Raw genomic sequence first — 14,868 nt, forward strand, 5'->3', positions numbered from 1 at the left:
GTATATATATATTATATATGATGATGTACCTGATTTAAATCAGGGCTTTAAAAAATGCAGGGGAAGGGGAGGAGAGATGTTTTCCCATTTTAAATAAAACTGTTAAATTCAGGAATCAGACACTCTCATTTCACAAAAAGTTACCAGAACTATTGGGAAAGTTAAACATACTTATATGGCTCACAGTCCATCATTTTTGTAAAATGATCCTGACATCTAGAAATCCTTCCTCTTTTGTTTGAGGAAAAAGTAATTTTAAATAGCCAGAACAGTTTATTTTTATTCCACTTAAATTTATGGTTCAATAGAAACATTTGTACTTTTTAACTTATTTCTCTATAAATGGGAATTATAGAGGAGTATTCTATCTACTTCAAAGGATATTTCATCATTTATTCGCTTCAAATTCCTTTTAAATATCAATGAGAAGCCCTTTAAATTCCTGGGATTTAGCTTGTAACTGTGAATTATATAAGGGAAAACAAGAAGAAGAATAAAAAACATCAACTTATGGGCCTCTTTGATGTTTAAGAGTTAGTGTTAGTAAATTTTAACAAGTAGTATAGCTAAAATTCCATTAAATCTCATCTTCTCTATTTTTTATTTTGCTCTCAAAAACAGCTTCATTGTAACACTCTCAAAGAGAATTTGTGTCCAGTTTGAGTAAATTCCTTAAGTGTAACTTCAGTAACTTACTGTATGGTCATAACTTTGTACCTCTATTTAACACACTCCTCGCTGGCGCAAAAGCAGTCACCAATCAGCAGAGCCAGCTGATAACAGATGTGAGATGCAGGAGCTGTACAGAAGGAACAGACGCCCTGGCTGGTTTTGCGAATCACAATCACCTGTGCTTGGACTGTAGGCATTGGCCTGTCCACATCTAGAGGATTTGGATCCAGCTGATCTAGAATGGAGTGTTGCGAATGGTATATTTTAAAGGCCCCTTGTTGACAATAACATTCAGCTGAATTTAGAGCTGCTCACTTCAGTGCTAATCTCTACACATTAAATGTCAAAACAAAACAATTAAGGGTAATGAATTTATCCTACCTGCCAAATAAATAGGAGAGATGCATAAACATTTTCACTAAGAGAAGGAAAAGAAAGGTTCAAGACTAGATATTAGGGGAAAAGGAAGAATGGCCCCACATTTTCTCTAATGTATTAGTTATGTTTTCATCTTTATTTGGTACTGGGAATCAAACTCAGGACCTTGCACTTGCCAGGCAGGTGCATCATTTTTAAACAGTAAATGTTTTCTGAATTTCTGACATTTAAAAATAGTGATCAGAACTGCCTAAAAAAACTCTCATGCTTTTTAGATTCTGGGTCAGTTGACTTGTTTTTAAGTCAGTCTCAGTGAGGATGTACTAAAAAGATACCGAACATTGTATGCATATAGCTATTGTTCGTGACTGCTCTATGTGTAGAAAAAATGCTAAAGCCGTGAAATGAAAGTGACTATTACAGAGTGAGGACAGCTTTCAGAAGAGAAAAGAGCAGTGTACGTGTGGTTGCGTGCATGTGTGTGTGAGTGCATTAGCAGACGTGCACATAATTGTGCATAAACTCCTGGGTGAATAAACTCTTGGCTGCCAAAGTGGTAGCACAGCACCACATAAGAGGTCTGTTCATATATCTCCTTCCTTTCATTACTAGCTCCTTCAATAACAGCATCTTGCAAAACTTCAGAGGATAAAGAACTATGAACCAGAGATAGTTGTGTGTGTCCTTCTCAGTGCTCGAGATCAAGTGATGAATGGTAGGTTTTTCATCCAAAAAGAGAGTCTGGAAAATTTTAACAGCAGATGAAAACTGCATATAATGAGAGGAGGGGTACAAAAGAGGGAAGCATTGGAGAGTTTTTAAATCAGATAACATGATAACACGTCTACTTCCCTTAAGTTTATACAGTGAAGGTCAATTAAATGTGAAAGGCCAGGCTATTGGGTGCCCAGACATTTGGTCAAATGTTGTACTGGGTGTGTCTGTGAGGATGTATCTAGGTGAGACTAACATTTGAAGTAGTAGAGTAAGTTAAGCAATTTGTCCTCCCTAATGGAGCTGGGTCCCATTTAATCAGTTGAAGCCCTCCACAGACAAGTAAGATTAGTTGGAGGAAACTCCCGCCCAACTGTTGAAATGGAGCACTAGTCTTTTCTGACTTTTGGACTACAAGTGAAATATTTACTCTTCTGGGTTCTACAGCTTGCTAGCTCATAGACTGGCAAAGCATTGGCTGTCCTGCTTCTCAGGCCTTTGGACTTGGACTACGAATACACACAGGCTCACCTTGGCATCTTAATTTCTGACTGCAAATTTTGAGACTAATGACTTTTGTATTATCATAATTAAGTAACGATACTCAAATCCTTTTGTCATGCCTAACTTTCTTAAAGACCCCAGGAAATAGCATTGCCAGTGATGAGAAATTCAAGAACGACATGGTTTAATGAGAAGAGTAGAATTTCTTTGCATATATGTTTAATTTTAAGTGGATTTGTAAATCAATAAAATAGTAACCATGGAATGTAGTGTAGATGTTCTTTGGTTTAAAAGAAGCCATTAGCAGTACTGATGTTTGTTCAGTAGTGCTAGGGCCACTTATATACGGCATGTTACAAAAACATGTTGAGTTGTGAGTGATCTATTTTATTCTCTGTCTCTCTCTGTCTCTCTTTCATTTAGACTGTATTTTATTAGTGGCTATATATGGTTTCCTCAAATCAATTTGGAAAAATTTAAGTTCAAAACTCAATTTTCTCCAAGACTTCCAATCCCTGATGAATGGAAAACATTTGATTCTTGAACAAAGTTTACGAAATCCAACTATCTAAAGCTCTGTGTTAAACTGGCACTAAATGACTCTGACCTTTTCTATGAAACAAGCCTGCTTCCCTTGAAAAAGCCAATTTATGTACACTCTGATTTTATGCTAATTTACATGCATTGAAATAAACTAGTTTTACTAAATTCCTGGTTGTGTATTAGCCAGCCACGAAGTTCTGATATGTTGCCCTTTTGTCATTAATTACTATCTATTCTACCATCACTTCATACTATATTATCATCTTGATTTAGTCTCTAGTATTTTCTAGCTCTAACATTACCTGCACAATCTTGAGTAATTTCCCTAGATATCCTTTTCATTGTGTTTCTCTCCTATTAAATACTTTCAGTGCCCCCACAGGTTATCACTGTCAGTCAGTGTCAACTTTTCTTTCATCACTTATCAAACTTTTCCACCTTTAACTCCATTAACTTATAGCATGTGACCTTTACTGAGACCAGCTGAAGGATGGTATGGAGTTAGGTGAAGAGGAAAGAAAGGTGGACTCTTAGGGACAGAGGAGTGAGTGAAAATGTCATGGATGGTTCAGAAGCCGAGCGTGTTTGGAATGTTGAAGGCAGGACTTAGGACAGTGTGAAGGAAGTGTGCGTGACAAGTATGGCTGGTAGGGTAGGAAGGTACGGACTGTACATCAGCATTACAGAATGTTTTCATCTTGTGATAAAGTTCCTGGGAGAGTTCTACCAGAACCCTGTGTACTGCAGGAAGGTGACTCTATGAGTTTGGTGGTGAGTGGACTAGAGGCAAAGAGAGCAGTTTAGGGGCAGGTGGGAAAAAGGGCAGAACTATGACTATAGCAAAGAGGATAGGGAGAGGGAAGACTACACACTCCCGGAGGGTATGTGCACATGTCTTTAGTTCCAGACCTTAGTGCTGAGCACTTAGTAACTAATTCATAGATGCTTGTCAAAGTAAATCAAAATTTCATATAGCCTCTCTGAATGTTACAGACTTTGCCTTCTTTTTCCTGCAGTTCCAATTGTGCTGCATACTGCCCTGTATTGGTCACTATTGATTTATAAGCATAATGGCATTGAATTTGAGGAAACACAGGATCTTGGATTCATAGTGATTTAAGTTTAAATACTGGAGTTCTTCTCCTTCACCCTTTGCAGACCTGGCTCAAAACCTGGCTCAACTGTCTTAGTTTCGTATTTGGGGACAGTGATGCCTGCCACCTAGGTCTGTAGTAGTGCCTCAGAGAGGAAGGGTAAGCGCAGAGCGTGGGGCTAGGCACAAAGCACTCAGTGTTTTCTTTACTACGTTTCTTTCCAGTGAAGTGACTAATTCAACATGCAATATGGTACATCTATCAGGCATCTAAAACTGTGCTATATCTGGAAATTAAAAAGCAAGTAGTGGGCCAGGGACATAGCTCAGCGGCACGAGCAACAGTCTGGCAAGCACAAGGTCCTGAGTTTCATTCCTGGTACCCTCCCCAAAATTAAAAATTCACATTAAAAAGCAAGAAGAGTGCTTTTCCAGACTTTGGGAAAGTACTAATTAACCATTAAAAAGAAATATTCTTTTTCCAGCAAAAGAAGAGCCTTTGGAGAAGGGAGTGATCAGTTACCCTAGGATTGCAATGGGAGCTCTGGAGAAGCCTCTGCAGTTCCCTCAAGTTAGGCATAAAAGCATAATGCATCTTTGGATCTGGTGTAGCACCGAGAACAGTGTTGAACTCCAGTGTTGGGTGGAGGGTGCCACTAAATTAAATTCTCAGTGCAAAAGTTAACAAATTCCAACTTCTTCCAGGATAAACTCCATACCCAGATCTAATGGGGAACAGGAGGACGTGCTTGCACATTTGTCTAAAAGAGTAATAGTTGTTAAATAATGTTGAGCTGGGGATGGAGTGCAGAGTGCCTTAAGACACAAAGATGACTTGGAACATAATAATGTGTAGTAGAATTCCTTAATTTCAAAGTGGCTTCAAGGATTAACCCCTGTAATAGAATGACTACACACTATCCCTCTTAGAAGGAAGGCTCCCTTTGTTGTCCTTTTATCTGGCCACTTCTCTTAAAATGGACACTGACTTCTAATGCTTTCCAGAGCAGTCCCAGTGTCCCACTGAGCTTCTCTCCAGCACCATGTTCAATTTTCTCTTTGGAGCTTGACTCTTCAGGAAGTCCCTATGCCTAGGGGACTGATTTAGGGAAACAGTAATTTATTTCATGCTCCAATTTTGCTGTACTAAGTATTAATAACCATCTTATTCCTTGACAATTACCTGTATTTTTATAGGTTGCTTTGAATATTAATCTTTTTGCTGTTGTAACAATGAAAATAATCATGCAAGAGAGATTTGCACTCTGGCATGAAGTTCCATCTTTCTCTCCTGCTTTGCTCAATAATTACCTAGATTTCTTCAAATGGTTCTATACAGACTTAACCACAGAGCATTTCTGCCTTGGACAAATGCAACAGAATCAGGGAAATTGGCTCCAAATAGTGGTAAGGACAGAATTAATTTCTCTGCCTCCTCATTCCAATCTAGAAAAACGTTCTACACATTTTTACCTTGTGGCCTCTTTCTCCTAACCATTTGCTTTTATTAAAACTTTTATTGTCAATACAGAAATGTGATTAGAATTATGGCTATCAGAGTTAAGGGTTTCCACACACTTGCTTAATATTGTCCTAAGCCCTTTGCATGTAATTTCTGAGATAATTCTTAAATCAGTTCTAAATTCAGCAGATGAGGAAACAGGCATAGAGAAGATAAGTACTAGCACAAGGTGATACAGTAATAATTAGGGTGGGGTCAAGATTTGAGTCCAGCAATTCTGTGTCTAGAATCCTCTACTTTAACATAGTCTTTATTTTTTTGGCCATGATAACACTATGCATCATGCAGCATTAGAGAAGTCTTTGCAATTGTGTTACTGAATTATTATTACAGAAAATATTTGACCTCATGGCTTGTTTAGTAAAGACAAATAAAAAGGAGTTTCTAGGCACAGATTTTTCTCTTAGAATGTCCTAAGGGATCACATAATGGCATTCCCTGATTCCAGTTCAAGTCAATATACCTGTACTAAATACCCGGTACAATGAGGGAGTGACATGAAAGAATTATATGGTAAATATGGTGCTTGAATGAATTTAATAGCAAAGCAAACTTATTTAATAAATAAGTTTTTCCTCAAAAGTCAGACTAATACCTGCTTTTCAAGTCCCTCATATCACCCTCTTGTTCTCTGTGGCTTCCTTCCTTCTGCATCCTCTCTTCCCCGTTAGAACTTGCTTCTCCTGAGTATCATTCCCACCATATTTTCCCTGCCATTTATTTATTTATTTATTTATTTATTTATTTATTTATTTATTTATTTATTTTTGAGACAAGGTCTCACTGTGTATCCCAGGCTGGGCTCGAACCCACGCCTATCCTCCTGCCTCCACCTCCTGAGTGCTGGGATTGCAGGCATGTGCCACCACACCTGGCTTTGGCACTCTTTTCAATCTGTTATGCGCTTTCAGGCTAAGTGTCCTTCTCATTCATTCTTGGCACCGAGTTAATTTGAGTTTTAACAAGGAACTGTTTTAGCAATTTCCAGAAGGAAACTAACTCATTATTATCCTAAATGAATCACTCTATTCTGGCTGGTAGAGCAGCTATTTGGGAGCCTCAATTTAAATTTCCAAATTAGGTCAGTCTAATATGGGACTCCCTTAGCAAACATGGACCTAGCAGCCCAGTTATTCTTCCCATGGGGAGGAAGGTGTGTCCTCCAGATGGGAGGAGCTGTGTCCTCTTTAGATACTAACATAATTTAGTTATTAGATATCCAAGTCCTTCAGCACAATTACTTTGTATTTTCAGTGACGTCTTCAGGGCCCATCCTGTCATAATGTTCAGGGTGCCTATGCTTTTGCTTATGCATACTTTTGTGGGCTGAACCTTGCAGTCTCCCAAGTGTCAGAATGGGTCTGTGTCAACTGAGTCCCTGGCTGTGTGAGTCTTTGGTTCAGGATATAGAAAGAAAGGAGAACTTTTAACCACGGAGGTCCTATTAATCTTTTCTCTTAAAATTTGCATAGAGAATCAGGCTGAGTTAGACTTGTGTACGATGAGAAGTAGGTGTATAATGGCAAGGGCCCACCTGATTTCTCACCTAACAGTTGTCTCTTCTATCCTTGAGAAATTCATATAGCATTTCTCTGACAAAGGATCTCATAATTTCCTTCCAGCTCCAAGCCTCAGTGCTTTTTGGTGTTCCATTTCTCTTCAGTTTGCAGGGGTGGGGTGTGGGCCAGAGTCTTGTGATTCATTCCTGCTTCCATTACTGATTAGCTTGTAAATTTAGGACAGTTTGTCCACGTTCCCAGGCCTTCATTGGAAAAATGACGTAACAAGAATATCTATTTTGTAGGAGAATTTAAAAATTTGCCAGTGTGTTCGGTATGTAGCAGGAGCTATGTGAGAATATCAAAGTTAAGCTATTATAATATCAACATTATCACAATTATAAAGTGATAACTTTGATTGGTTGTGGGGGAAATGCCTGAACATGGAGGAACTCTAAGAGGTCTTTAGGAAAGAGGTTAGGAAGAGGACTCCTGGGGTGGACAAGGATTATGAGCCCCCACAGTTCTGTTCCCCCAGTTTCTGACTGCTGACCTTGCTTGCACATAACTGGAGGCATTGGGGTTTAAATATATCTACTAAACCAGCTTATTTCATGTGGAAGGCCACAGCTGAAAGAGATAAGCAGAATCTCCATGAAAGAGTGAAATACAAAACACTAGAAATAAAAAAACAATTGCATTTGTGTATAATGCTTTGCCAGTCTCTTAACTGCGTGTTAGGAGATTTTGTAACCCTCCATTCTCTCACACCTCCTACTACATTACTATGGTATCTGGACTGGATTAAACTTTTGTAGGGCTGTTTTCTTCTGGGACCAGCGTGGGACTTGATTTTTCTCTAGAATCCATGTGGACCCATGTGTTTTCTCTTCCTTGTTACATCTAGCCTCTTAACCACTCAATAAATCAGTTAATTTCCAGGAGAGTGGCTGAAGACCCACTACATAACCAGCGCTATGGTACATAAAAATAGGGGTGAGAATATCTTTCAATTAACTAATTAAATAACTCAATTACTTTTTAAAAAGCTAAGAAGACTAAATTGACTATGCAGAGATGTAGCATTTAAAAATCTATACAATTTATTTTTTATGAAATATTTTTATAGGCTAGAATATTCTATGAGAATAGAGGAGGAGGGAAGTTAATTCTGGTACTTACATCTAGTGTGCCTTAAACCCACTGGGTACCCAAAAACAATGATTATTTTTTAACTGCTGGAGCAAAGAAGACGTTATTACATAATAGAAAGTGGGGTTTTATAGAATTACAAACCAATTTGCTCTCTTAGACATTCTGTCTGGCCAAATTGTCACGTGCTGATTCTCTTCAGTCATATTGTTTACTAGAGCAGAGCATTGTATATAATTGTGCAATCTAGAGAAAATTCTTACATTCTCTTTGCTATTTCTCTCTTAATGTTATGAGAGATCCATCCCCATTGGAATAAAACAACCCTTCAAAAACGGTTTCCACATGGTTGTTAATATATACAATTCCACCTATATATCATTTCTAAAAATAAATCTGAGAGCCCAGGGTACCCTCATATTTTAGGGAAGACAGCCATTTTTATGAAAGGAAATACAATTCTCCAAATCTGTGGTTTTTCCCATTCATATATTCAATCAATTGCAGATTTAAAATATTTTTTAAAATGCATCTGTACTGGACATGCAGAGGCTTGTTTTCTTGTATAATAGTCCTTTAAAAATAGTCCCTCAAAAACAGCTATTTAATAGCTTTTACATTGTCTTTGATATTATAAATAGCCTAGAGATGATTTAAAGTGTACCAAAGGATGTGAGTAGGTTATATGTAAACCATGCATCATTTTATATAAGGGACTTGAACGTGTGATGAATTTGGTACCCATGAGAGTTCAGGAACCAAGCCTGAGAGGTTACCAAATATATATATATATATATATATATATATATATATATATATATATACACACACACACACATATTTATTACTGGGGGTTGAACACAGGGCCTTCACCTGAGCTACAACCCTAGCCCTTTGTACTTTTGAGACAAAGTCTCGCTAAGTCACCAAGCTTTCCATGCCAGCTCAGACTCGCAGTCCTTCCACCTCAGATTTCTAGAATTCTGGAATTACAGGAGTACACCAACATGCCTGGCTTAAATTTTAATTTTTGATTTGTATCAGCCAAAATGTACATGATACAAAATTTTGGTTTATTAAATTAAAATTTCTAAATAACATTTAAAGCTGGTAACCTAGTTGTATTACATTTGATGACATGAAGTGATAAACTTCCTTTCCTGATCCAAATGGCAGTAAATATTTGTTAATAATATCTGGCTGGATTTGCAATTTCAGGCCAAGGAGCAGATGGGGTTTAGATGTGTAATATAGACTGTCACTGCAGGAGTGGGGCTCCTTTTCCAGTCGCTTTCCTGGGGCAGTTTAGACTGTTAGAACTGCACTTTAGAAGAGCCTGGTTACTGTTTCCATGAACAAGATAAAATGGTGTTTATTCTCTGTGGATCAATACTGTTTTGTTTGAACTTATTGAGTCATTTAGAGACACATCAAGCAATGAAAGCCATTGTGCAACAGTACTCAGAGTACTGCCCCGCTTTCTAAGGGATGGCAATATTTTAAGAGACAATTACTGAAACAGATTATTAGCATTGATTATGTGGTGAAATGAATGTATACCAGAGCTGAGTGTCCCATGGGTTTGAGGCAAAAGGGTATTGGTCTTTTAACTAGGAGTTTTGAGCAATATCATCTAAAATAAATATACACTATAGGTGTTTTAATATTTAAACAAAGAAGTTTAGGTCACCTCTTTAAACAAATAGAATAGACTTTGTGATTAATCAAAACTTCCTTTATGCAGGTTTCTGTTTAATGGTATTGTTTTGACAAACAGCAGCTGATGGATACATTTGGAAAATCTTAAGAGATTTTGCTGAAGTTTTTAAGAGATTGTTACAAAGAGAAAAATGGAGAATTTTGCTGAATTGCTAAGCACTGGGGGCTTTGCTTAACTGTTTGGCTTTATCATTTTATTTAATCTTTACAAATTTTTGGAGTAAATTTTATGCCTGTCTCACAACTGAGGAATCTGAAATTCAGGATAATCAAATAATATGCACAAATTTATAAACAGAGGAAGTTTTGGAACAGGCATTCCAACCTAAATCCATCTAGAGAAAAGTCCAGCATTATTTTGTAATTAATTGTAAGAGCCTCTCAGGTAGGCACAGTCCTGTTTGGTGGAGATGACAAGGGTCTATGGTTCCTAGATGTGTTCCAGTGTGATGATCTCAGAAGTGATGTTGTTTCAATGATTCTGGTTGTAATGAATGGTGGATATAGGCTATAAAAATTATTATTTTAAAATCAGTTTTCTGAGGAATACTAATTCTGAGAGACATTAATAGCTTTTCCTGGAAGAACATGTTCTGTTGTAAGGTAAGCACAAGAAAGAAAACATCACCCATTGCTCTTGTTCTATGTTCACAATGAGTGAACATAGCTATACACACAGTCAGTCCCTACACTATAATGGTTACATCCTTGTATTCTAGAATCAGACCACTCAGCTGGGGAACCCAGATTTGCTGCTTGCTACCTGGGTGACAATGAGCCTATTTGGTAACTTGTCTGAAACTCAGTACTTGCCTCATATGTTTGTTCTAAGGATAAACGTATATAGCAAGTATTTAGAAGAGTCCTTTACAATATAGTGCTTAATATATGCTATTACTCAAACAATCATACAGTAAGAGGACCTGATTTTAATTGTCTAATACCCAGGATAAAAATTCATTGGTCTTCTGTACAGCAATAATAAAACTAGTGGAGAAAAACAATCAGGAAACTGATTGCATTCACAATAGCTTAGAAATACCTAGGAATCAATTTAGCCAAGTAGGTGAAAGATGTCTACAAGGAAAGTTACACAGCATGGCAAAGAGAAATTGAAGAAGACACTAGAAGATGGGAAGACCTCTCATATTCATAGACTGACAGAATTAATCTTGTTAAAATGGTCATTATACTAAAACAATCTATTGACTTCCTGTAATTCCCACGAAAATTTCATTGATGTTTTTTACAACAATGGAAAAAAGATTCTAAAATTCACATGGAAACAAAAATGATTCAGAATAGCCAAATTAATCCTAAACAAAAAGAGCAATACTGGAGCCGTCACGAAACTGATTTTTAAATTATATTACAAAGCAAAAACAAACCTGTAACAAAACAGCATGGCCCCAAAATAGACACCGACAAATGGAACAGAAGAGAGGACACAGAAACAAACCCCACACAACTACAGCCATCTGGTTTTTGACAAGGGGGCCCAAAACATATATTGGAGAAAAGATAGCCTCTTTAACAAAAGTTGCTAGGAAAACTGGATATCCATAAGTAGGAGATTGAAATAGATCTTTATCTCTCACCTTGTGTAAAAATCAGTGCTAAGTGGATCAAAGCCTAGGTAAAAGACCTGAAGCTTTGAACCTACTGGAATAAAGTGCAGGGAAAACACTTAGAACCACAACACAAGCAAAGACTTCCTGAACAGGAAGCACAGTAGCCCAGGAAATAATCTCAAGAATCAACAAAAGGAATTACATCAAATTAAGTTTTTGCACAGTAAGGGAAACAACCAGTAGAGCAAAAGGACGACCTATGGAACAGGAGAAAATCTTTGATATCTACTCTGCTGACAGAGGATTAATATATGTCTAGAATATATAAAGAACCAACAAAAACTTCAGACACACAAAAAAATAGCTCCATCCATAAATGGGTAAATGAAGAGACCTATGCAAATCAAAACTACCCTGAAATTCCATCTCACTCTAGCCACCCTATCATAAAAAAAAAAAAAAAAAAAAGAAAAAGAAAAAAGAAAGAGAAAGAAAGAAAGAAAAGAAAAGAAAAGAAAGAAATGTTGGTGAGGATGAGGTGAAAAGAAACTCTTGTACTCTGCTGGTAGAAATGTAAATCAGTATAGTCACTGTGGAAACTAGTGTGGATGTTCTGCAAAAAAATCTACAAATAGAACTATCAAATGACCCAGCTATACCACTCCTTGATATATACCTGAAGGAGTTAGGATCAGCATACTATAGGGATTCCTATATGCCCATGTTTATTGGGGTACAATTCATAATATGTGAGATATGGAACTACCCTAGGTGCCCATCATCAGATCAATGGATAAAGAAAATATGGTATATATACACAATGAAGTATTATTCATCCATAAAGAAGAAAAAAGTCATATCTTTTGCAGGAAAATGAATGGAGCCAGAGATCATCACGTCAAATGAAATAATTCAGACTTAGAAACAAGGATCACATGTTTTCCTTTATAGGTGAAATATTTTTTAAAAAGAAGAGATGACATGAAAGAAGAAGGGAGACTCTTATTAGACAAAAGGATGAGAACAACCACAGGGGAGAGGGGACTTATGTGATGGTATAAGAATAGATGTGAGTTAAATGTGTAATATGCAAGACACTAATAAACATTGTGTAACAGCACTTAACTTCATTTACTTGACTATGGTCACTTTTTGTGACACATTTATTAATACCCACTAAATATAGTGCAGAAAATGTTTAAATTATCAGAAGATTGATTAGTACGAGCCCAGTTGGAAATAACTATTCATTCATTTTTATACCCATTATGCCATTTTGTATTTGTTCATGACAGTTTCTTTTTTTTGCCGACTATCTTTTCTTTCTTCACATTTACTAAGTAATAAATCAGACCAGTAAAATATAAAATTTGTCTAAAATGTGTAGTCTCAATGTTATTTCAGAAAATATACTCCTTAAGGATGAACCTGTAAGTTATTTGTCTATTTCTTTGTATTTAGCAGAAGTCTCAATACTTTGATAAGTGAGTTTTTACTTCCAGAATTATCCTCTGATTATCTGCTCCCAGAACATTATGAAAAAATGTTAGATATCAGACAACACTTTTTTGATGCTCATGAATTATAAGTAGTATTAATTTATATCAATGTATGTCTGGCAAACATTAATCCTCTACACTGCACAAATAATTTTACATTCTTCATCTTGGAGATTCACCCTGCGCATGTATGAATCTCTGTAGTAAAGAAATTTAGTTATCATGGAAATTTTCTTCTTGGAACTTTCATAATCATAAAACAGAAATATTTCAATCAGAGAGTTTGGGAAATTTCTGACAGGAATGGGATATTCTTGATAAATGCCCAGATTTTTCTTTCTTTAGAATCATCAGATTCTAGTTGTCAATCACCTTTTTGGGGTGAACAGAATGATAATGTGAAAATATATCCACTGTAGCACAGTTGCCCAAACTGTAGAAATGATCTAATTATTAGCTCTTCCAAGGCTGCAATTTAATACACTCGAAGACAGTTTTGTTATTTTTTTTGCAAGAATTATGAAGAAATAACTTAGGACATTCTTTCAGTTAGCAGGACAATGACAGAGGAAATAGTAAGAAATCACCATTTTTTTTTTTAATGGTGGTGATAGCGGAGTGCATAATTAAATATATGAAATTTAAAGTATGATAGAAATTATGACCCATGCAGAGAACTCAAAATCTGTCAGAGATGTTAATTACATTCCTGTTTTCAGGGTCCTAGGATCATAACAGGCAGTAAACCACAACTCTCCTTGCTGTCCGATTAGAGCCAAATAAACTTCTCAGAACATTAGCCCCATTTTTGAACCCACAGGGCAGAATCTACTTTTCTTAAGTCTTAGAAATTTATTAAATCAAAGAGAAATTTGTAGTATTCTTTTCATTTTGAGATTTATGATTATTCCAATATGTTCTGTTGTTTCTTGACATAGAAACAAACTACACAGTTCCCTGGATTAGACTCGGTACTAGAAGACAGTAAAAGTTGTTTTCATATATTGTCACAAATACCACACTGCACACTTCCACAGACCTGACATAGAAAAAAGCAAAACACATGGACCATACCTGAGTAATTTCAGAGATCCCCACCCGGAAAAGGTTCCTTGATTTGGCGAATTCAACGTGTCACTGTGGTTATGTTCTAATCGTCATATCAAACTCCAAAGGTTCAGTGGCTTCAGGTTTGGTTTACAATTCCTGGGAGTTAAACTTTAACTCACCCTGTCTCTTCTGTCCATACAGCCCTTTGACCAGATAATGGGTTCTTACAACCCAAACAGAATTTACAAAATTATCTTTCGTGTTAGTTTACAGAATTAAAATGCATTTTGCATTAAAAACCGTAGGGGTGAATACTATTTTGAAGCTATTTTATTGATTTATACATTTAAAAATATAATGTATTGCAATTTGGGTAACTAAGCTTCTGTTTATGTTAGTTCTCTTGTTCGTTTGCTATGCCAAAGTGACATTAAGGCTAATATAATTGAGGAGAATAGTTCTGTACTTCACAATTTTTGTAGGACTGTATTACCTCCAGGGTGGAGTTTCAAGTACGAAGATAAATGCTGCCTTACAAACAGAAAACACACAAAGTGGGTAGATTAAGGCCAGCTCAGGTTAAGGAAAATATACTTCTTTTTATTCAAGCTACTCATTCAGATTTTAAGAGCCAGTTCTGTAAAAACATAATGATCAGCTACGTGCTGGGCTTATATGAAAGCCAATGCTATTGTTAATTGCCTGAAATCTCAGTGGTGACCACATGTGAAGAATAGAGAGACGGTGTGTTCAAAGATAGAAACTCTACATTCTTAATTCTCTAGTAACAACTTCCGTCTGTAGAGAAAATCCTAGATGGGGAAAAAAAAAAAAAAATTACAGAGAAAGGAGAAGAATAAAGAGAAGGAGAAAAAGTTCATGTTTCTATAAGAGAATATGCTTTCTCCTTGCAGCCAACTTGGAATGCAGACATAATGTCTGGGCCTCAATC

At 36.5% G+C, this 14,868-nt stretch overlaps 1 protein-coding gene across 3 annotated transcripts in view; it reads right to left on the reverse strand.

Moving 5' to 3' along the window:
* A1cf (APOBEC1 complementation factor) overlaps positions 1–14,025 on the reverse strand; it is an 85,232-nt gene extending 71,207 nt beyond the window's left edge. For 2 of the 3 annotated variants that reach the window (XM_005385901.2, XM_005385900.2), the window contains exon 1: positions 13,941–14,025. The gene's annotated coding sequence lies outside the window, so the exon portion shown is untranslated. The remainder of the gene's footprint in view (positions 1–13,940) is intronic. The other variant, XM_013514917.1, reaches the window with a different exon arrangement.
* Positions 14,026–14,868: the final 843 nt, after the last annotated feature.

This window comes from Chinchilla lanigera, unplaced genomic scaffold, assembly GCF_000276665.1.
Source record: "Chinchilla lanigera isolate Chin_1 unplaced genomic scaffold, ChiLan1.0 scaffold00024, whole genome shotgun sequence".
Lineage (NCBI taxonomy): Eukaryota > Metazoa > Chordata > Mammalia > Rodentia > Chinchillidae > Chinchilla > Chinchilla lanigera.